Source organism: Schistocerca gregaria, chromosome 2, assembly GCF_023897955.1.
Source record: "Schistocerca gregaria isolate iqSchGreg1 chromosome 2, iqSchGreg1.2, whole genome shotgun sequence".
NCBI lineage: Eukaryota > Metazoa > Arthropoda > Insecta > Orthoptera > Acrididae > Schistocerca > Schistocerca gregaria.
The window spans coordinates 1,046,065,298-1,046,088,664 of record NC_064921.1 but is presented as its reverse complement, the minus strand read 5'-3'; positions in this window follow the sequence as shown (position 1 = coordinate 1,046,088,664).

The window sequence follows — 23,367 nt, the reverse complement described above, 5'->3', positions numbered from 1 at the left end:
AGAGCTACGAAACTTTTTTCGATACCGTTATCCGTTACTGAGATCCAGAGTGACCCGAGATGTAAATATGCACTGGTGTCCAATATTAAAGCAACAAAATGCTGTTTCCCCGTCCTCTGCCTAATTCATGGTATAATCATGCATACTGTCAACAGACGGCCGTACAACCGTGTTATACACGGGAGATTTCATTCCGGTCAACGGACAACCACGCCAGGGCACCTATGAAACAAGGTAGTGTTTGGCGAATAACCCTGCCTCCACAATCACTGTGTACAGAGTCACAGACAGTGTAGTACGTCACAGAGAAGAGGCCTACCAGTCTCTCTGCTGTGGAGGGTCGTTGGAAGAATGGAAGTAGGACAGTCGCAAGCTGATGTGGCTCGATGGCTTAATGTGAGTCGTTCTGTTGTTTTCCGGAGGTGGAAACTGTTTATAGAGACCGAAACTGTTTCCCGAAGATCGGGATATGGCCGTCTATGTATGACGTCAGAAAGAGAGAACCGTTATTTGGTTGTAAGACCACGAGCTTATTGCCTTAGTACTGCGCGACAACAGGCATCTTACCTCGCAGCATCCACTGGATGTGTTACGTCGAGGCATACGGTGTGCTTAAGGCTTCGGCAGAGTGGCCTTTATTGTCGGAGGCCTGTTGTATGTGTGTCTTTGACGCTTCTTCACACAAGGGAACGTTTAGAGCGGAGTTGTCATCATGACACCTGGACAGCCGAACTGGTTCAAAAAATGGTTCAAATGGCTCTGAGCACTATGCGACTTAACATATGTGGTCATCAGTCGCCTAGAACTTAGAACTAATTAAACCTAACTAACCTAAGGCCATCACTCACATCCATGCCCGAGGTAGGATTCGAACCTGCGACCGTAGCAGTCGCGCGGTTCCGGACTGAGCGCCCAGAACAGCGAAACCACCGCGGCCGGCCTGCCGGACTGGCGGCCACTCAGCTTTTCACAGACGAGTCCCGATTTGGTCTCGAGACTGATTCTCGACAGATTCGCATCTGGAGGGAACGTGGAACACGATTTCGGGACCTACACACTGTCGAAAGAGCCGATATCGTAGAGGATCCTTAGTGGTGTGGGCAGGGATTATGTTGACCATTCGAACACCTCTTCAGAAAACTGTACATTGCTATCATGTATCGTGACGAGATCTTGGCACTCCGTGTGGCCGTTGTGATGTGCTGCTGAACCACACTTCGTACTGATCGACGATAATGCTCGACCTCGTGGTGCACGGGTTACATTTTCTGGGAAACGGAAGATATGGCCCTCATAGTGTGGCCGGCTCGCTCGCCCTATTTGAATCCGATTGAACATGTCTGGGATGCACTAAAGTGACCGGTTGCATCACGTCAGCATCCACCAACCAGTCTCCAAGACTTGCGAGCAGCTCTACAGGAAGAATGGGAGCTACTGCCTCAATATGACATTGATGACATCTTTTGCAACATTCCCCGGTGTTGCCAGGCCTGTATTGCTCCCAGAGGCGGTCAGTCCCCCTATTTAGCACATTAACGAGTTGTCGAAACGTGTGTGGAAATCCGGTAAGTTGGAAAAACCGAAGAACCTTTTTGTGTACCATTATCCGAGTTGCAGTTGTTTCCGTTGTGTATTCTTTACGTTGTTTCTGCTTTACTATCACCTGTTTATACTGTTTTGTGGGGAAATACACGCAGCCTTCAAAATTTCCACTTATTGCTTTAATTTTGGACATCAGTGTAATTTAAACTGCCCTAGTCAACACAAGTCAAGATTTTTGCGGCCGCCAAACTCTGTGTTTAGTAGCTATTTTTTTTGTTTTCTCACAAGTAAAACTTTGTGACGAACTGTCTCTATGTACTAGGCACCTCACGCACATACAAACTGTCTTGACCTAGAAATTATTCCATGGAGCCACCTGACGGCGTAGACACCTTACAATAAATTATTTCATCAAAGGAAATTCTTTGCACCTGCAAATTAAACACAGTATTCTTTGATATACTGTGGGCTCAGTCTAAAAATGTCGCACATTTTTATGAAAAGTTGTGTACAGCGACCTTTTGTTAGATGGGAGACAGTTTCGTTTAAACGTTGTGTAATACCCTCACCCATCCAAATGCTAGCTCAGCCCGACAGAGCTTGACTTCGGTGATCTGACAGGAACTGGGGTTACCACTGCGGCAAGGCCGTTGGCTGAAGTGTATAAATAAAGTTTCAATATTTTAATGAGTTACATAATTCGTTTTATATAAGGATCACATCGTGCTGTAATAGGGAAAAGAAGGGCCCAGGTGAAAAATGCTCCTGTCGAAGCACAAAAAAGTCAAATATGCTTCTCTATAAAAGACTCCGGCAGAACCGCGTTTCCCACCAGAAAGTGTGGCTTCTTATACTGAAAAAGAGTAACACTCGAATGACGCATACATGTTCACAACGAGTTAAAATTACAAAGGTTGCATTATTATATGTTTTCATTTGTAGTGTCGGATGAAGGCACAAAAAATAAAAGTTTGAGCACCATACGTAAAATTCTGACCTAATCTTCTTGGACGCTATTATTGTGAGATTTTAAACGTAAAGCAAATAATTGCTCACATGTACGTAAGGTATACTTACACAACTTTATATAAAAACTGGTATCATCATCAGTATTGCAGGTTGTGGGGCGGCGAAGAAGTTGTCGAATGAGTTGTTTGAATGTTCATTTCACGTAACAGACTATTGCCGATGCAACATATGTGGGACGGCGAAGAAGTCGTTGTTTAATGTTGAATGAAAGTTGAACATTGCCACCTTAAATCACGCGAGCCTGGCAACTAATTTGGTGGCCAGTCAGAAAGCGAAGGGAAACTTACTGACCTTAGTTCCCAGTCTGCACGGCCACATTCCTGTACAGCCCAGCTAAACGAAAAATATCCATAGTTCTTCACGGGATTAGGGCTGCTTCAATAAAATTTAAAGTTCCAAACAAGATTTTATTATCTTAAAGGCTCACACAAATTACTCGAAACTTCTGAAAATGCTAAAGACATTAAATATTGTTAATTCAGCCAATCGTTTAATAGTTCAGAGGCGACTTCTACAGCAAGTTCCTCCCGAATAGTTCATTACTCTAACTAACGGTGCTCTATTAATAGTTCGCAATAATGTTAAAAAAAAAGATTAATGCTCGCCTTAAAAGTGGAGTTAGTCACCACTTGCCACGCGGAATTATACTTCACACGGACGGCACAATAACAGTTTGTTACCGAAGTCTAAACGATCCAGGATGGTGTACAGTCCTCGCGATTTTCAATGTCCGTTTACATTGCTAAGTACGCGCATGTCACAGCCCGCTATGACGTCACCCGAGGCGAGGCGCGATCGGACGTTAAGCTCGCGTGGACTAGGCGTTGGTCTAATGCGGAGTGAGCTTACTACTGCCTCTGCCGCTCTTTTTATATAGCTCCGGCGCGTACCGCCAAGAGAGCATCTGTTCTTTCCGTTCCTATGCAGATGCCTGCAGCCTCCAAATGATCGCTATCTCAGGCACATAATCTTAAATATCACATTTAATAATAGCTTTACAAACTTCTCAATTTTTGTATACATACATCTGAGCAGTACAGAAGCACGTAGAAAATCTCAGCCCGCTAAAATTAAAACTTTACTCTCTAGAATTTTTACAATGGAACTAACGGTAGATTGTTACCTCTGAACCATAGCTTTATCAAGACTTGTATCAGCTGTTAATTATGCTACAAGACTAAAACTTGGTGTAGCTTTGTTAATTGTCCTATCTGATCATTGGTCTTAAAGAATTTGTTTTATCATTAAAATTTAAAGTACTTAATCTATAATGCTTATGTACATTTTACTCACAAAAGTAGTTTTTACTAAATTACTAAAAAACTAGAAGAGGTAACTGATTGTGGTATTTCCATTATTATTATTAGGGTGAACTGAAGCATCCTACCAATTTTCAATATTGTAGCTCTATTATTTCGCGCCTCTGATTTTTCCGAAAAACGCGGATTCTGGAGCCAATTTTAGTTTTATGGTTTTGGAAACCAGCACCACTCATTAATGACTTCTTACTGCACCTTCTCACCAAATTTTGGCTTCCTAGCGTCATTATTTAGCGCCTCCTATTTTTCTTTCAAAACGTGAATTTTACGTAAACTACTAATTTTATAACATTAAGATTTGTTACCTGAAACATTATTACATAGAACTATACTTTAACAAAGTTTTACACACAAATCTTAATTTTTACTTTTATGTTAAATGTGGTGCAATACTATATGCAGGCGCGTTACGATGACGTGACGCTACTAGCAGTGAACTTGGGTAAGTCCCGTGCACTCGCTCGCCTCTGTATCTTATACATGATACAGCGCTTGCTTTGCTTCATCACCCCCTTTTTAATTTTCGTGAAAATCTATTTTTTAACAAAATTAAATTTCTAAAAGAACAAACAAGCGATGGATTACTTTAGTATACCTCTTTCAACTTAAGTTGCTTCTTCTTAGGAAATTCCTTATTACTACATACACAAAATAACCATACTCATATACACATAGAAAACCTAGTACAGAAGACATTCACAAATTATTTACATACCTTTACATGGAAATATAAATTTTTCAATGGTTACAAAATAGTTATTTTTTTTTTCTTTAAAATCAGTCTCTTCCTGAAAAAGAAAATACACACGACTTTTATCACTGCAACGCACTCACATTTTTCTTTTACTATAATACTCGGCACTGTGGTGGGTGTCCTATTGTAACACTCATTTAATTTCACTGATTGACAAAATTGTGGGAGGAAATTGTATTCACTGTGGTTTGCGTCTCTACTTCCAATCTCCCTACCGCTTGTTGTCAGTCATTCATGCAGCCTGCATGTCCCTGAGAAACAGACAATACAGTCTAAGTTTCTGTTTTCAACTTATATCTAAGGTAGGACAAAGTACATTTTATAGTTTATATTCTGGCACTATTTTACTAATTGTGAAGTTGTCAGAAAGACATTTAGCACTAAGTCGTATCTGATACAATAGCTCCTACTTTCTTCTTTCATAAATAATCTTTTAGGTTCCTAAAAAGTGAAAATTCTTTTAGCAAATTAATATATTAAGATCTTGCTTCAACTTAGAAAATTGAGTAACCTTTTAGTTTTAATGTACTCTGGCTTAATTATCGTATGGATTAGTTCATCAAAGAAGTCATTTGCTGACCAGCACTTTGCTTTATTGTATGAATTACTAAAGAAATTAGTTATTTTCAGTATACCGATTCCAAATTTCTGCATTTTCCAATATTTGTGTGTTTCTGTTGTCTGTTTAACTATCTATTTGCCTCAAGCAAGATTTAGCGTTTTTCACCATTTCACGAGACGTGAGGGAATTATTCTTTAATCCTACATCATTTACTTCAATTTACTTACTTCACTTCTTCACCTTATTCATTTTCTCCCTTTTCTTCCAGATTCAAAATACTTCATTTCTCCAGTTCTTTCTCCCTTCTCCTTTTGTCAGCCTATTGACGTCCTGTTTCTATATATTTGGTGCGATCCTCACACCACTTCCACACATCTCCATTTATTTAATTCTAAAACGCCATTGCTTGCCTCTATGAGCATTACCTTCTTACGCTGTTTTCCTTCAGACAACCTTATTTCTAGCAACATACTACCTTCTGCATAATCTCATGGATTATTCATATTCATACCATACTTCGTATACTGCAAAGTGTCTCTCTTAGTTGTAGTTTCTAACCCTTTACAATTACATGAAATATTTTAATTTATTTATTTTAGCCATGTTTGCCTCTTATTGGTACTCAGACTTTTGTTTTGCCATTCACTAGGTAGATCCTTACTAAGAATACTTAAAACCTAATAGCATATATACAACATGAAGACATATGTGATTCTTACCTGTTATGATAGACCAGAAGAAGGGAATGAAACTGGAAAAGGAAATAAAGTTTCACCCAGCTGGGACTGCACGGTACGCCAAACCGTGTATCCGCCAAAGAGTGGCAGACTCCCTACAGTAATTAATTACTGTTAATTTTAAATTCCTTTAGATCCACAATATTTCTTAGACCTAGTTCTCTCTTACTCTTTGGATATTCCAAACGATAGGCATTTGCATGAGGTTTACTTACTATTCTAAATGGTCCATGATATACATGCATAAACTTTTTAGTTTCTGCAGAAATTTTCTTTGATTTTTCTTTTGTTTTGACCAGCACTAGCTCACCAATTTTAAAACTAGTGGGGGAAGCCCTTGCATCATGCCTCTTTTTCCTATCTAAAGCTCTTTTGCGTATATTTGCCCTGGCCTGTGCTTTCTTCTCATCCAATGTACTCTGACTTAGAACTGGAAAGTCAATCATACTCGGAATGATATTATGTGGTTCCTGATTGAACATCAGCTCACATGGAGCAAAACCTGTGGCATCGTGTTTCAGATTATTAATTATCTCTTCAAAATACTTAATATGATCAGCCCATGTTGAATGCTTCCTAGCACAGTAGGTTCTACATAGTCTATTCAGTTCTCGCATAACCCTTTCACTCATATTTCCTTGCGGAAAGTATGCTGAAATCCTTATATGCCGAGTTCCGCTCCTTTCAAGACACAACTTAAATTTTTCTGATACAAATTGAGGACCATTATCTGACAATAGGTTCTTTGGCTTGCCAATTTTCACAAAATAATCTTTCTCCAATTTATCTACAAGTGTTTTGGCATTGGCTCTCTTAATCGGATACAGTTTAACATATTTACTAAACCCATCAATCACCACAAAAACATGCGTACATCCTCCTTTAGATGTCGGGAGAGGTCCAAAAAGATCAACTGCACATAACTCTAAGGGTTCACTTGGGTCTATGTGATGCACATCCCCTTGCACTATTTTATTTACTGCTCTTACCTTTTGACAAATAACACAGAATGCTAACCTTTCTGCAACTCTACGATGCATGTTATCAAAGATGACTTTCTCATTTAGTTTAGCAATGCACATTTTGTACCATAATGACCATACCTTAGATGTACATAATCTATTAGCAGATCTACGTGTTGTGAAGGAAAACACACTTTCAATTCTGCTAAAGTTACCTTCCTCCTACGGAACAAAATTCCTTTGTGTAGACAGTAATATTGTGCTACCTTTGGATAATTAGGGTCCCCTAAATAGCTTTTAACTAGCTTCAATTGATCATCCTCATTCTGTTCTCGTCTTAAATTCTTAAATACTTTCTTTAAGGCACTCTCCTCTCTGAGCTCATGTACTGTCAACATACTTACCTCATTCCTTTCTGCCAAAGGAAGTTCTGATTCATTCCATAATTCAGCACTTCTTGATAGCCCATCTGCTACCAAATTGCTCTTTCCCTGTATATAATTAATTTCAAGATCAAACTGCTGAAGGTACATGGCCCACCTTGTCAACCTTGGATGCCTTAGTTTACAAGTCTTCAAAAATGTAAGTGCTTTGTGATCACTATAGATAATTACCTTCTGCCCTAACAAATAGTGCTCAAACTTCTGCATACCAAATACTATGGCTAGTGCCTCTAATTCTGAGATAGCATAATTTCGCTCAGCAGATTGTAATGAACGACTTGCAAAAGCAATAGTTTTATGAACCTCCTGGTCGCCTTCTGTTTCTAGCTGAAACAATTCTACAGCAATCCCATAACCACTTGCATCCACTGACATGCAAAAGGGTCTTGTAAAATCGGGATGGTGCAAGAGCGGACTATTAATCAAACAATCTTTTAATCCCTCAAAAGCAGACTGGCATTCTGGAGTCCAAACCCATGGGGTATTCTTTTTTAGCAGGTTGAGTAAACATGGATCATTAAATAAATGATCTTTAACAAAACGTCGGTAGAATCCAAACAAACCGAACATTGACCTGAGTTGCTTTTTATTTCGGGGCGCTTCAAACTTTTCAATACATGATAATTTGGATGGATCAGGTAATATACCCTCTCTGCTAATTTCATGGCCCAGGAATTTTATTCTGTCCTTTACACATTCAGTCTTTTCTAACTTTAATTTCATACCTCCATTTTCAAGAGCTTCTAGTACCCTGTCCAACAGACTGATATGTTCTTCCCATGTGGGAGTTGCCAACAGAATATCGTCTACGTAAATGGTTACTTGATCTAATAATTCCTGTCCTAATACATGAGCCATAACTCTTACAAAGGCACACACTGAAATATTCAATCCGAACGGAACTACTTTATACTGGTAGCATACTCCTTCATACAAAAATGCTGTATACTTACGTGATTCCTTAGCCAGCGGCAAATTCCAGTAACCACATGTTATGTCCATGGAAGTAAAGTACTTAACCCCTCGGAACTTTTGAATTAACTCATCCATATTTTGAGGACGATCACTTTCTCTGATGACAATTTCATTTAACCAGCGTGCATCCAATACTAATCTAACACTTCCATCACGCTTAGGCACTACAACAAGAGGACTATTGTATTCACTAATTGCTTGCTCTATGACACCCCATGCCAACATACGTTTAATTTCATTTCGCACTGCTTGTTTCCTTGCAACATGTATTGGATAAGGCTTCTTAAAAAATACCTTCCCAGGCTTGATATTCAAATGGCATTCATAACCTTTAACTTCACCAGGTGCGTTTGAGAATACATTACTATGCTTAGTTAACACACTCTTTAACTCTGATCTTTGTTCGTCAGCAATTTGCTTTGTTGATTGTACCTTTTCCTCTATTTCCTTTAGGATGTGCCTCTCTTCAACCTTAGCACTTTCCTCATTCTCACTGAAAACCAAATTTTCCTGCAAGTATCCTTTATTCTTTATTACTCTAATAGGCAGTTCCCAAGTTTCATTACTACCGCCTATATGACTTCCTATAAAAGACTCTCTTATCACTTTAGAGTCAGGTAAAGTTAAAATTAAGTTGTTCTGATCAAAATTGATCTTTCCCTGGTACTTTGATAAGAAATCAGTACCAATCAACATATCAACACTTAAGCCTAGCACAATCAAACAAGGATGATCTATTACTACGTCATTTATACCAATGGGTATCAAAGCTTCGTGTTGAACTGGTCTAGAGACTTTTCCAGTAGCACCTATAATCTTTAAGCCACTTACTTTCATAACTGTTAACTTCTCTTTATTGGGTATGGTGTCAAAAAATGTTTGTGATAAAGCACTTGCATCACTGCCACTGTCAAGCAGACAACGCACAGTGACTCCTGATATGTTTACTTTGATAACAGGGTGAGTTATTTTACATTGAACAGGTTGCTCACACACCTCGTCTAATAAATCTCGTTCTATGTTCTTCCAGCTAAAGTAATTCTGATCAGTTGCAATTACATTTACATTTACATCCTGGGGCTCATCATGCTCTATAATTTTAGCTGCTTTCTCTAATCTGTCCACTAACTTTAAATCGAAGCATCTGACGACTTTTTCTACTTTTGTTTGCTGCACATCAGCCAAACTATCCTCTACCTCTGAGCAACTGCGTCCCTGCGCAATATTGCTGTTCATAAGAATGTCGTCACCTTCAACCATTTGTGGCACGTTTACACAGCTACTAGATTCTTTCACCTCGTTACTATTTCTACCCCCTTCATTCATCATTTCCTCCTCTCTAAAGTTTTGCAGTACTGATTCTACTTCTGCTACTCTACTTCAGCTTTTAGATTGCCATTTTCATCGAAGATGTAAGCTTTTACTTCATCATTATTCCCATCAGACTCAAACCCATTATCTATTTCTTCCCCATTATCTACCTTGAGTTCCTGTTCTTCCTTGACCCATTTTTCTAGTGTATCCAAAATACTATCCACTATTTTGTGAGAGTGGCTTAACACATCACTGGTATTATCTGTATTTATTTCGTCATCCATGTTGTCTGTCTGTGTATGTTGGCTGATTGTCTGTGTTTCCGTTACTGGCTGTGTTACTGTTACCGCCTGGTGAGCGCCAGTTTCCTCATAGACGGGATTTAGTTTCCCACACGCGGCCTGTTGTGTTCATCTGTGACACCACTAGATATAGTAGCATCATGACTCCCTTCTTGTCTTAATGGCATAGTATTTACTTCTCCACTTTCGTCATAGTAGTTGTTACGAAAGCGTGGTGAGTATCTACCCCCTCTTCCTCTGCCACGGCTTTGGTTTCGATAGTTTGTTTTGGTGTGCCTAACTTCCATATTTCTAACGTTCACGTTTCCATTATCTTGTACGTGATTGTTAGAAGATTTGTTATTCTGCTGCACCTGCTCCTCAGCAGCAGCTACTCTTTCCACTCTTTCCAGATATTCAATAAATTTGTCTATATTATCTCTAGGGGCGGAAATGATCCTCTTCTGCCAGTACCACGGCAGCTTACCTTCTAAACCCATAATGATCATATCTGGCTTCATCTTTTCTGTCAAATGTGACAGTCTTGAAACCCACTTCCTAGCGAAATCCTTTACTGATTCACGCCCTGGGAAAAACTTCTTACCACTCCAGAATTCCCTTAACACATCATTTTGTTTGTTATGTGACCAGTATTCGTTGAGAAATGCAGACTTAAATTCAGATAAAGTTTTACATTTGATCATTACATCCGCTGACCATCGCAAAGCATCACCTGACAAATGACTTCTTATAAATGAAATTTTTTCTCTTTCTGACCAAGTGTTGGGGAGAACATCCTCAAAGTCATTCCAAAATTCAAGAGGGTGAATGTACTTATCAGGATCAAAGCGCAAAAACTGTCGACACCCTATAAAAGCGGCGTCAACTGAAGTCACATGCTGTACAGTAGAATGACTAGAATTAACAGAGGTTACTCTATTTTCTAGGTTAGCAATGTTAGTATTTAATTCCTCTACTTGTGACTCTACTGCTTCTATCCTGGCAGAACATCTTTGTTCCACTGCACCACGAATTTCGGTACAGGTTTCTTTTACTTTCTCAATGTTTTTCTGACAAGTATCTACTTTAATTTGTACCTCTTTAACTTTGTCAGAGCAAAGTTTGGACTCGTTGCTCAATCTTTCGGACAACCTCACTTCCAAAAGTTCATCTGCCTCTTGATAATTTTTTTTAATTTGATCTATTTCACATTTGAAAGTACTATGCATTTTAGTTAACTGTTGCCCTACTTTTACTTGAATGTCATGATGAATAGCATCTATCTTATAATTCAAACTATTCCATTTTGATTGCAGTTCTTCTTTTAGTTCTTTATTACTATCCTCAATTTTAGCCTCAATTTTATTTTGGTTTGATTCGAGTTTGGCAAACAGTATTTGCATCCAATCCGGAGCTTCTACCTTGATACTTTGTATCTCTTGACTTGACTGAGCTGGAGATATATTGAGCTCAGTTTCACTACCTGACAAAGTTAGCAACTCTACTGGCTCCCTTTTGACTTCTATTTCACTTATTGATTGCATCCCTGCACTCTCATTTAAATTAAAGTCATAATTTACTGGTGACAAATTACGTTCTAGTTCAATATTTGAGGGATTAATGGAACCATCCTCATTAAACTCAATTCCTGATCCTGAGGATTCTTGGTCAGAGACCGGTTCCCTTCTGAAATGTACACTACTTTCCATATCTTTTAGTTTGTTAGCAGCAGTTAATAGATATTTTAAAAGTCTTTGACTTAACTTAAATGCTTGATTTCGACGAATGATGTCGTCGCGGTGTACCAGCAATCGTGATGCGACGCGTCGCGACGTATTGAAGGCAGCAGCAGCAGCTGTAGCGTCGAGTACCGCCACAGGAATCGCCTACTGCAATAGCTCCAGGGGGGGGGGGGGGGGGGGGCAGCAAGGCACAGTTGACCGCTCGGCGCAGCCGGCAGCTGTCTCGCAGATCAGCGCAGCTCCGCGATGACGCACCGTCTTCCTTTAGTCTCAGCGCCGTCGGCAGCCGCGATCCAGCATCGTCGCCTTCCTCACCATCGTCACTAACCAACGTACAGCGGTAGACACTTATTGTTTATACACTACACCCGCCTTTACTGGTAACACTGTTCCCACACTAGTTCAATTCAGTGTCCTGTTATTGCCTACCGAGTTCGTTAATTTATACCAATCGCTTTCACACATCGAGCACTTTTATTTGCTTTTAATTCAGTTTTCCCGGCCGATAAGCACCATATGTGGGGCGGCGAAGAAGTTGTCGAATGAGTTGTTTGAATGTTCATTTCACGTAACAGACTATTGCCGATGCAACATATGTGGGACGGCGAAGAAGTCGTTGTTTAATGTTGAATGAAAGTTGAACATTGCCACCTTAAATCACGCGAGCCTGGCAACTAATTTGGTGGCCAGTCAGAAAGCGAAGGGAAACTTACTGACCTTAGTTCCCAGTCTGCACGGCCACATTCCTGTACAGCCCAGCTAAACGAAAAATATCCATAGTTCTTCACGGGATTAGGGCTGCTTCAATAAAATTTAAAGTTCCAAACAAGATTTTATTATCTTAAAGGCTCACACAAATTACTCGAAACTTCTGAAAATGCTAAAGACATTAAATATTGTTAATTCAGCCAATCGTTTAATAGTTCAGAGGCGACTTCTACAGCAAGTTCCTCCCGAATAGTTCATTACTCTAACTAACGGTGCTCTATTAATAGTTCGCAATAATGTTAAAAAAAAAGATTAATGCTCGCCTTAAAAGTGGAGTTAGTCACCACTTGCCACGCGGAATTATACTTCACACGGACGGCACAATAACAGTTTGTTACCGAAGTCTAAACGATCCAGGACGGTGTACAGTCCTCGCGATTTTCAATGTCCGTTTACATTGCTAAGTACGCGCATGTCACAGCCCGCTATGACGTCACCCGAGGCGAGGCGCGATCGGACGTTAAGCTCGCGTGGACTAGGCGTTGGTCTAATGCGGAGTGAGCTTACTACTGCCTCTGCCGCTCTTTTTATATAGCTCCGGCGCGTACCGCCAAGAGAGCATCTGTTCTTTCCGTTCCTATGCAGATGCCTGCAGCCTCCAAATGATCGCTATCTCAGGCACATAATCTTAAATATCACATTTAATAATAGCTTTACAAACTTCTCAATTTTTGTATACATACATCTGAGCAGTACAGAAGCACGTAGAAAATCTCAGCCCGCTAAAATTAAAACTTTACTCTCTAGAATTTTTACAATGGAACTAACGGTAGATTGTTACCTCTGAACCATAGCTTTATCAAGACTTGTATCAGCTGTTAATTATGCTACAAGACTAAAACTTGGTGTAGCTTTGTTAATTGTCCTATCTGATCATTGGTCTTAAAGAATTTGTTTTATCATTAAAATTTAAAGTACTTAATCTATAATGCTTATGTACATTTTACTCACAAAAGTAGTTTTTACTAAATTACTAAAAAACTAGAAGAGGTAACTGATTGTGGTATTTCCATTATTATTATTAGGGTGAACTGAAGCATCCTACCAATTTTCAATATTGTAGCTCTATTATTTCGCGCCTCTGATTTTTCCGAAAAACGCGGATTCTGGAGCCAATTTTAGTTTTATGGTTTTGGAAACCAGCACCACTCATTAATGACTTCTTACTGCACCTTCTCACCAAATTTTGGCTTCCTAGCGTCATTATTTAGCGCCTCCTATTTTTCTTTCAAAACGTGAATTTTACGTAAACTGCTAATTTTATAACATTAAGATTTGTTACCTGAAACATTATTACATAGAACTATACTTTAACAAAGTTTTACACACAAATCTTAATTTTTACTTTTATGTTAAATGTGGTGCAATACTATATGCAGGCGCGTTACGATGACGTGACGCTACTAGCAGTGAACTAGGGTAAGTCCCGTGCACTCGCTCGCCTCTGTATCTTATACATGATACAGCGCTTGCTTTGCTTCAAGGTAAACTTGGAACTGGTGGATCAGCCGAAACGAGACTCATCGTACATCAATAACGAGCTAATAAAATCAGTGTGCAACAGAAACTGGAAAAAAGACTTAATGGCTACTGCGAGCGTATCAGAGAAAGAAGTTCTGTACATGAAATCTTTGATCCCAAACGTAACTGTAGTAAGTACCTCAAGATTGTACGTGCATCGTACTGCATTTAAGAATATACACTTATATTATTTGAAATTCTTTTGAAAATTCTTTTGAAAATAGGTTGTAGCCCAATCTTCGTGAAACACTGTGTGTCTATTACGCTGTAATACCTCAAACTGTGGTCGTATGTACTTCATTGTTTTGGTAACAGTTTCATTTACTTTAGCAGCATTGCAAAAGAATTATTACCTGAAAATTTGTGTGTATCTTGATAGACCAAAGTTTATTTTGCACATTTTTATTGTTTGGTATATAATTCTGGTTGTAGCGTAGCAGCGCGGGGTAGCTGCGCTGTCTTGGGTGTCTTGTCACGGCTCGGGCGGCTTTCCCCCGTCGGAGGTTCGACTCCTACCTCGGGCATGGGTGTGTGTGTGTCTTGTAGTTAGCGTTAAGTTAGTTCAAGTTAGATAAAGTAGTGTGTAAGCTTAGGGACCGATGACCTCAGACGTTTGGTCCCATAAGAACCTTACCACAAATTTCCAAAAAATTTTTGTTGTTGCTGACTTCATACTTGCCTCAGAAATTGTCGTAACAATTGGGCATTATTCCGGATATATACGAGGGACAGTCAAATGAAAACTAGACAGATGGAAAGAAGTAAGGAAACCGTTTATTATTTCAAAAGCAATCGTTATTATTGTTAATACATTTATCCCACTTTGAGTCAAGACCGTCAGTTCCTACACGCAGTAATTTTTGCGGTTGGCTGTGGAACCATCATTGTACTGAGGCGTGCATCTTTTCGTCCGAAGCAGTTATACGGGGCATATGTTGCCAAGATTGTTTCTGTTACACTGCAGAAGTTTCACTAGGACGCTGTTGTACATCCTTCACGCAGCCCCGGTCTTTCCCCGTGCCATTTCCACGTTTTTGGAGCCCTGAAGAAAGGCCATCGATTTGCTTCGGACGAGGAGGTGCACGGCTGTATAATCGCGGTTCCTTAGGCAATCGCACGCATTTTTTCACTAACGCACTGACCTCTTGTCTCACAGGGGGAAAATGCATAAACAGTTACACTCATTAATCTTGAAATATTAAGCAGTTTACGTACTATTTTTCAGTCTGTCTCGTTTTCATTTCACTGCCCCTTGTGGATTCTCTGCTCACCCGACAACGTCACTGACAGGCTGGGTGCGTTGTTTTAATGAGACACTGCGGAGGGGATTTGATTGCACCATAATCTTTGACACAGGTCCCGCTTTCTTTCGCTGGCTCGTTTTCATTTCACTGCCCCCTGTAGATTCTCGGCTCACCGGACAACGTCGCTGACCAGGTGAGTGCATTGTTTTAATGAGATACTGCTGAGGGTATTTGATTGCACCATAATCTTTGACACAGGTCCCGCTTTCTTTCGCTAGAACCTAATACTCTAAGTTATGATTAACTTAATGCAGTTAATGCCAGCGTCAAGGCTTTTGTAGCTTAGCAGAATGTCGTTTTGAGAGACTAATAAATGTCGGTGGCTCCTATTGTATTTACCTTTAAACAAATTTCGCTGTAAACATCCCGCCTTTTATGACTGAATGTCTTGCATTGTTGCGTTATTTATTACCAGTATCCAGCACCAAGAATGGCACATATGGCAGTGTGTCTGTGAATTACTCGCTGTAGTTAAGTCCATCCTACGCGTTTACAGTACTTGTGCACAATGTGTACATTCCGAATGCACAATTCAGATGTTATGTGATAGCCAGAGGAAAGATATTGACTCCGGGTATCAAACTCAGATGATCCTGCAGCAGCACTTTTATCGCTCATCTTATATTTACCTCATCATTTCAAAGGAAAATTAATATTAAACAATTCACAGCGTCCATCTTGTAGTACCATTTCAGGCAAGAAAGACCGTTAAGTAATCATTATTACATTTTTTCGCTATTTATGACGCAACTTTTCACTAATCAAAATTCGTCTGTGAATTTCTAATAACAACTGAAAAGATCTATGTTACACATCACTATTGTTCACTAAAATTTCGGTGGTTCCAACAAGCAATAACAGTGTTGTTTATTGTATCTGCAGTTATTTACAAGCAGCCTCCAAATTTTAGGCACTTGCTGTGACGTGAGCTGCTTCGTATGGCTATGAACTAATAACAATTCTATCTCTTTTTTACTATCTCTGAAACCTCGTTGAAACATGTCTGCAATTTCCACACTGATAGTTTCCACTGAATCCATACTCATTTTTCAAGGCCACATATTTCACTTATGAGCTTTATTAATCACGCCTACTATACTGATTGACATCCAGTGCCTCGTTTCTGTAAACATTACTCGATTCAATCCATCTTTTGTCGTGTTGTTACCCGGTGTCCTAGTTTCCAACGTATGATCTTATTTGGACATCTGTTATTGTTACATTGCTCTCGTCCTTTTGTACTGAGACCTTTTGTAAGTACTCGTGTTGAGCTGCGAGATTGTCAAGTGGATTAAATTGCTCGTTAGTCATAGTCAGAAAAGCAGATTTCCGAAGAAGAATCAAATCTATGTAAGTGGTAGTTCAGTTGCTGCTGATGTGCTGGAGCCGCAGTCCACACTACTTTGAGCAAAGCATTTTTGTGTGCATCATTACGTACTTGAAATAGAACATATGGTAGCTTCTCCTTGTGTGTACAATTCTACTTTTGCTCTGTCTTAGTGTTAAGCCAGTTTCTATCTGGCTCCACTTTACACAGCAGTTCCTGTTTCCATTCAAGAAGTCGCACAAAGTTTGATGCCAACATTAAGTGTCAGACTGTTAATTCAGAATCCTCCAACTCTTATGAAACATCCCCTTAGAAAAATTAAGAATCACAGTGTTGGTAAACCTCTTACGTTATTTTATTTTCAAACAGCTGAGGAAAACTGAAAGTACTCAGACATTTCTCTCTTTACTTATTCTGATCAACACTAACCAGACACACAATTTTTTTTTTTTATCGCAACGAAATCTGACTTTCAAAAATCCCTACAAAAGAATGGCCCTGACTAACAATAACCTATACCTTTCATGAAGCACTTACCTCACAAAAATCTTCATTACTCGAACTACTGCAATACAGCATGCGCCAGTACTGCCAGCTAAATAAAAGATTCTAACTACAGAAGGCACTAACTACTGATAGGTAGAGTTAGCAAACGAAAGATTTTGAAGGAGAACAAACAATGTATTTATCTTAATAGTGTTCAAAAGTCACTATATATAAAATCAATTCATGACATCCGGTCTTACAAATTTCGTTTTTCTGACGGACACACGTCCAGATCGTCCGCTCTCAAAACTCTGCCATCTCTCTCCCCACATCCACCACTGCTGGCGGCTCACCGCCATCTGCCTAACACTACAATAGCAAATATTCTAACTATGCCAACCAGCCACAGATTGCACACAGCATAGTTAGTGATTTTATACAGAGCGCTACGTGGTGTTACCAACATAAAAACCTAAACAGCCTACTTACATTTATACCCCTATTCCATCCACTAAGAATTCTTATGATATTATATCTTCGATATCTGTTGTGTTGAATAACGCCACAAACAGAAAACAACTCCTTTAAAAGGGTGAATGATGTAAGACAGAGCCTTTTGTACTCTAGCCACTGCATTAGGTTCTGTGTACAATCGTGTATTCTTTTTAAAAAAATCTATAGATGTTCTGGAATACGGGTGGCTATCAGTTTTCTTTCACATAGTCAAATGTCAGATCCAGTAAAAACATAAAACTAAAGGAGAGTCAAACACTCTGTATTTTACATTTAAATAACTGATGTTAAGAAACTGTTCGCGGGTGCGTTGTTAAATATGTAATGTCAAGGATCTGTTGGCGAATATCTTACTTTTTACGAACTATTTTTGTGCTGGTGGTGTCTGAGGTGTTTGTGAACATTATTAAGAAGGATTTGCTGGCGAATGGAACAGTTATATAATTTTCGTATCCATTAGTTTTATAATGTCAAAGAGATACACATCACACTTCGGTCTTTCAGTAGGTTGTCAATAACCTCACTATCTCGTAACTCTAGTAAAAATACATAATTAACGCATTTACACCTTAGTAGCTGACGCTCACCACTGCGGTGGCTCTCGATTCGGATGTGGCTGATTGGAATGTTTGTGGTGGCGTATTTCCCCGGCACAAAGAAAAGATGTGGTGGCGGGATGAAGAGCCTAATCACCAGACTTTGCGCCAATGTCCCGGATTGAGTTCCAAACCTCTGCGTAGTGTCTCTTGAAGTGAGGGCGTGTGGCTTTGTTGATAGTGATCTGTATGTCGGATAAAGACGCTAAGTCCAGCTGACCACTTGACCGGGTTTAACTCTCTTCAACCTCTCATAATTAAACGACACTGATATGATATTCGCCGGCCGGTGTGACCGTGCTGTTCTAGGCCCTTCAGTCTGGAACCGCGTGATCGCTACTGTCACAGGTTCGAATCCTGCCTCGGGCATGGATGTGTGTGATGTTCTTAGGTTGTTAGTTAGGTTTAAGTAGTTCTAAGTTCTAGGGGACTGATGACCGTACGTGTTAAGTCCCTTAGTGCTCAGAGACATCTGAACCATTTTGACATGATATTCATTTATTTATTATTTTTTTGAATGGAAACATCATTTCACCGTTGGCTGTAATGTTTTACTCTTCACAACACTATTGCAATTTCGGCACTTCAGGCATTCCGTGAATTTAAGGGCAAGGAATGTAACATTAAGAACGAAATAGGAATTCCATTGTTGAACTCAGAGGAGAGAGTGGACTGGTGGCAAGAGTACACTGAAACGGGAAGGCTTGTCAGACGATGTGAAAGCGAAAGAAATGGTAGTCGATGTGGAATAAATGCGAGGTTCAGTATTAGAGTCAGAGGTTAACGTAGTTTTGGAGGACTAGCGAATAAATAAGGCAGGAGGTATAACACTCCACTGGAACTTCTAAAATCATTGGGGAATGTGGCAACCAAACAATTATTCAAGTTAATGTGTTGAATCTATGGGATACAGGACAAACTGTGAGACTTAAGGAAAAAAAATAATCCCGGCAATAGTGGAGATAGCAAGGGCAGATAAGTGTGAGAACTATCGCACAATCAGATTGACAGTTGTCTAAGGCAGTGCCGAAGTGGATACGTCGGTCCCCGTCAGATAACCAAAGTTAAGAACTCAGTTTTCGTATGTCCGTCCTGGTGACTGATGGTCTGTGGATTTCGACGGGTCACTTTCCTAATAAAAGAAAACGCCTGCGTTCGTCGTTTTTAATATTATTTTATTATATTGCAACCATTTTCGGTGACTCAGTGCACCATCTTCACGCCTTGGATACAACACCGCTTTTACAGCACTCTACGGAATTCAGTTCATAGATGTTGGCCACTGGTGGAATCGTGTACTCGACTGGAGTTCACCCCATCAGCGTCACTACTGAATCACCGAAACTGAAACACCAAAACGTCAAAACGACGGCTCTAAGTGTTTCATTTTAAGTTAACAACCGTCGTTAGTGGTCAGTACTTGGATTGGTTACCGTCCGGGTACACCGCATGCTGCTGACAATCTTCCCTTTGCCTTTATGCCACAGAGAACAGGAAGGGCGGTGGCGTTAAGTCCCCGAGTTGCAGACAGGTAAAACATTCAGATGAATGGAAAAAATTAAGGAGCTCTTAGATGATGATCGGTTAGGCACCAGAGAAGCAGTTCTGTAGTTGCTCTTGATAATGGAAGCACGTTTCAAGGAGAATCAAGAGACGCTCATAGGTTAACTCGACCTAGAAAAAAAAATACTGTGCAAAAATCGTAAATTAAGAGAATCGAAGCGTATGAGATTTAGTACTACAGAAAGTTGTTGAATATTAGGAGGACTGATAAGGTAAGAAATGAGGAGGTTCCCGGCAGAATGAGAGAGGAGAGTAACATGCAGTAATAGCTGACAAGAAGAAGGAACAAGTAAACAGGGAATGGGGAAGGCACTATGGAATATTAGCGGGTGGATCAGAGGTTAAAATCTATGAGGAATACAGACATGGGAATTTATCTAATAAATAATTGAGTATGTAGGGTGCAAGTTCTACTCTAAAATTGAAATGAAATGATCGTATGGCATTGTTGGCCGGGAGGCCCCCTGCGGGTAAGTTCGGCCGCCGTATCGCAAGTCCTTTTCAGTTGATGCCACTTCGGCGACTTGCGAGTCAATTATTATGAAATGATGATGAACACAGAACACCCAGTCATCACGAGGCAGAGAAAATCCCTGACCCCGCCGGGAATAGAACCCGGGACCCCGTGTACGGGAAGCGAGAACGCTACCGCAAGACCACGAGCTGCGGACACTCTAAAATTAAGAGATACTAACAAGAGAGAAAATCGCTGTGTGCTACATCACCCCAGTCATAAAATCGATGACATGAAACTAAGAAAATTAATTGTTTCAGATTTTTCGGTGGGTGGTAAATGTCAGTGTTCACAAATTTCTAAAATGTCAGTCCGTAAGTTATGTAAAATTACTGATAAATTTTCATCTTTCAGTTTGTGAAAAAGAATTCAACATATATGAAACAAGTGGTTCAACTGGCTCTGAGCACTACGGGACTTAACATCTGAGGTCATCACTCCCTTAGAACTCAGAACTACTTAAACCTAATTAACCAAAGGACATCACACACATCCATGTCCGAGGCAAGATTTGAACCTGCGACTGTAGCAGTCGCGCTGTTCCGGACTGAAGCGCCTAGAACCGCTTGGCCACAGCGGCCGGAAACATATATGAATACTTCCGCTTATAAAAAGGCATAAATCCTTACTAACCCTGATTTATTTCTTCAGATACGGAGGGAAACAAACCAACGCAACGTACTTTCATAGTAAAACTTCAGACATTCTAGTTATAAATGGAATAAATAACTACACTGAAGAGCCAAAGAAACTGGTACACCTGCCTAATATCGTGTAGAGCCACCGCGAACACGCAGAAGTGCCGGAACGCGACGTGGCATGGACTAATGTCTGAAGTAGTGCTGGAACTGTTTACATGAACCCTCCTGGGTTGTCTATAAATCAAGTTGGAGGTCTCTTCTGAACAGCACATTGCAAGGCATCCCAGATATGCTCAATAATTTTCACGTCTGGGGAGTTCGGTAGCCAGCGGAAGTGTTTGAACTCAGAAGAGAGTTCCTGGAGCCACACTGCATCAGTTCTTTACATGTGGGGTGTTGCATTGTCCTCCTGGAATTGCCCAATTCCGTCATAATGCACAGTGGACATGAATCGATGCAGGTGATCTGACAGGATGAGTACGTACGTGTCACCTGTCGCAGTCGTATCTAGACGTATCAGGGGTCCTATATCACTCTAACTCCACAAGCCCCACACCATTACAGAGCCTTCACCAGCTTGAACAGTCCCTGCTGACATGCAAGGTCCATGGATTCATGAGGTTGTCTCCATATCCGTACACGTCAATCTGCTCGATACAATTTGAAACGAGACTCGTCCGACCTGGCAACATGTTTCCAGTTATCAATAGTCCAATGTCGGTGTTGAAGCGTGCAGGCAAGGTGTAAAGCTTTGTGTCGTGCAGTGATCAAGGGCACACGAGTGGGCCTTCGGCTCCGAAAGCCCATATCGATCATGTTCCGTTGAATGGTTCGCACTTGTTGATGGCCCAGCACTGAAATCAGCAGAAGTTTGCAGTTGGTGTCACATTGAACGATTCCCTTCAGTCGTCATTGGTCCCGTTCTTACAGGATCCTGTCGAAGATTTGATATTTTACCTGATTCCTTATATTCACGGTACACTCGTGAAATGGTCGTGCAGGAAAATCCCCACTTCATCGCTACATCGGAGATGATGTGTCCCATCGCTTGTGCGGCGACTCTAACACCACCTCCAAACTCATTTAAATCTTGGTAACCTGCCATTGTAGCAGCAGTAACCTATCTAACAACTGCGCCAGACACTTGTTGTCTTATATAGACACTGCCGACCATAGCGCCGTTTCTGCTTGTTTACATATCTCTATATTTGAATACGCATGCCTATACCAGTTTTTTTCTTTTTTTTCCTTCAGTGTAGTATGTAGAATTTGTTACGTCTTTCCAGAGAAAGGATAGCGGACAGAATAAACTGTCCTCCTCGGGAATACTGTAGATTTCTTGCGGGTGTAATGGTGTAGGTCAAGAGCAATAAACAATTTACATTTTTCTGCTACTAATGGCACCCATTAATTACACTGTTTGCGAGGTACAATTAGAACATAGCTACATTCCATCTTCGTTCGGTTTCGATTGTCTTGCATTACTCGTGCAAATCAGGCCTTGAAAAATAGCTTCATTTAAATGATTCATTCTGTCTTTCGTTTTTTTGTAAAGCCACATGACATTTTACCCCACGCATGACGAATGTCTACAGGTGTTGACCTGACTACTGATATACGTGGTCGAGACGGCGCTACCTTACAAATGGCCTGGCAGCGAAAAGGCTGGCTGGCTGACTGCATGTATCCGGGACGAGAGGAGGTGCGTGGGCGATACTCGCATGGCGGTAATCGAACCCAGGACAGCAGCAAACCAGTCCTCAGCAGTCGGCCAGCAGGTTAGGGCGCGTGTAGCATCCGGTATTCTGCTGCTGGGTTCGCGACCTCGCCACTCAGGACTTAACAGCCCCGGCACACAAGGGAAAGCGGGCATTGGCGAGCCTATTGGCTCCAGGCAGCATTGTTGTAACATACCAAGAAGGCATTCGCCGAACATTAAATCCCGTCTCTTGAACTACAAAAAAGAAAACTATAGAACATTATACAGGACACACACCCACACACACACACACACACACACACACACAAACAGAGATAGACAGAAAATTGTCAATGTTAGGCCTACCGAAGCAGCATTCAAAGATCGAACAGATCCCTGAGATTCTCTAGGAACTGAAGCCAGTCTCAGCGACAGACATAAGCAATTAGTCACTCCCAGGAGGCGTCACGCAAATACCGTGTAACACCGACTCTGGAGTTGATAATGAGCTCAGCATGGCGAAGAGGAGAGTCCACGTTTCTTCAGGCAAATTCATCCAGCTGAAGACTCTGACGATTGTTGTTTTTGTTGTGGTCTTCAGTCCTGAGACTGGTTTGATGCAGCTCTCCATGCTGCCCTATCCTGTGCAAGCTTCTTCATCTCCCAGTACTTACTGCAACCTACATCCTTCTGAATCTGCTTACTGTATTCATCTCTTGGTCTCCCTCTACGATTTTTGCCCTCCACGCTGCCCTCCAATGCTAAATTTATGATC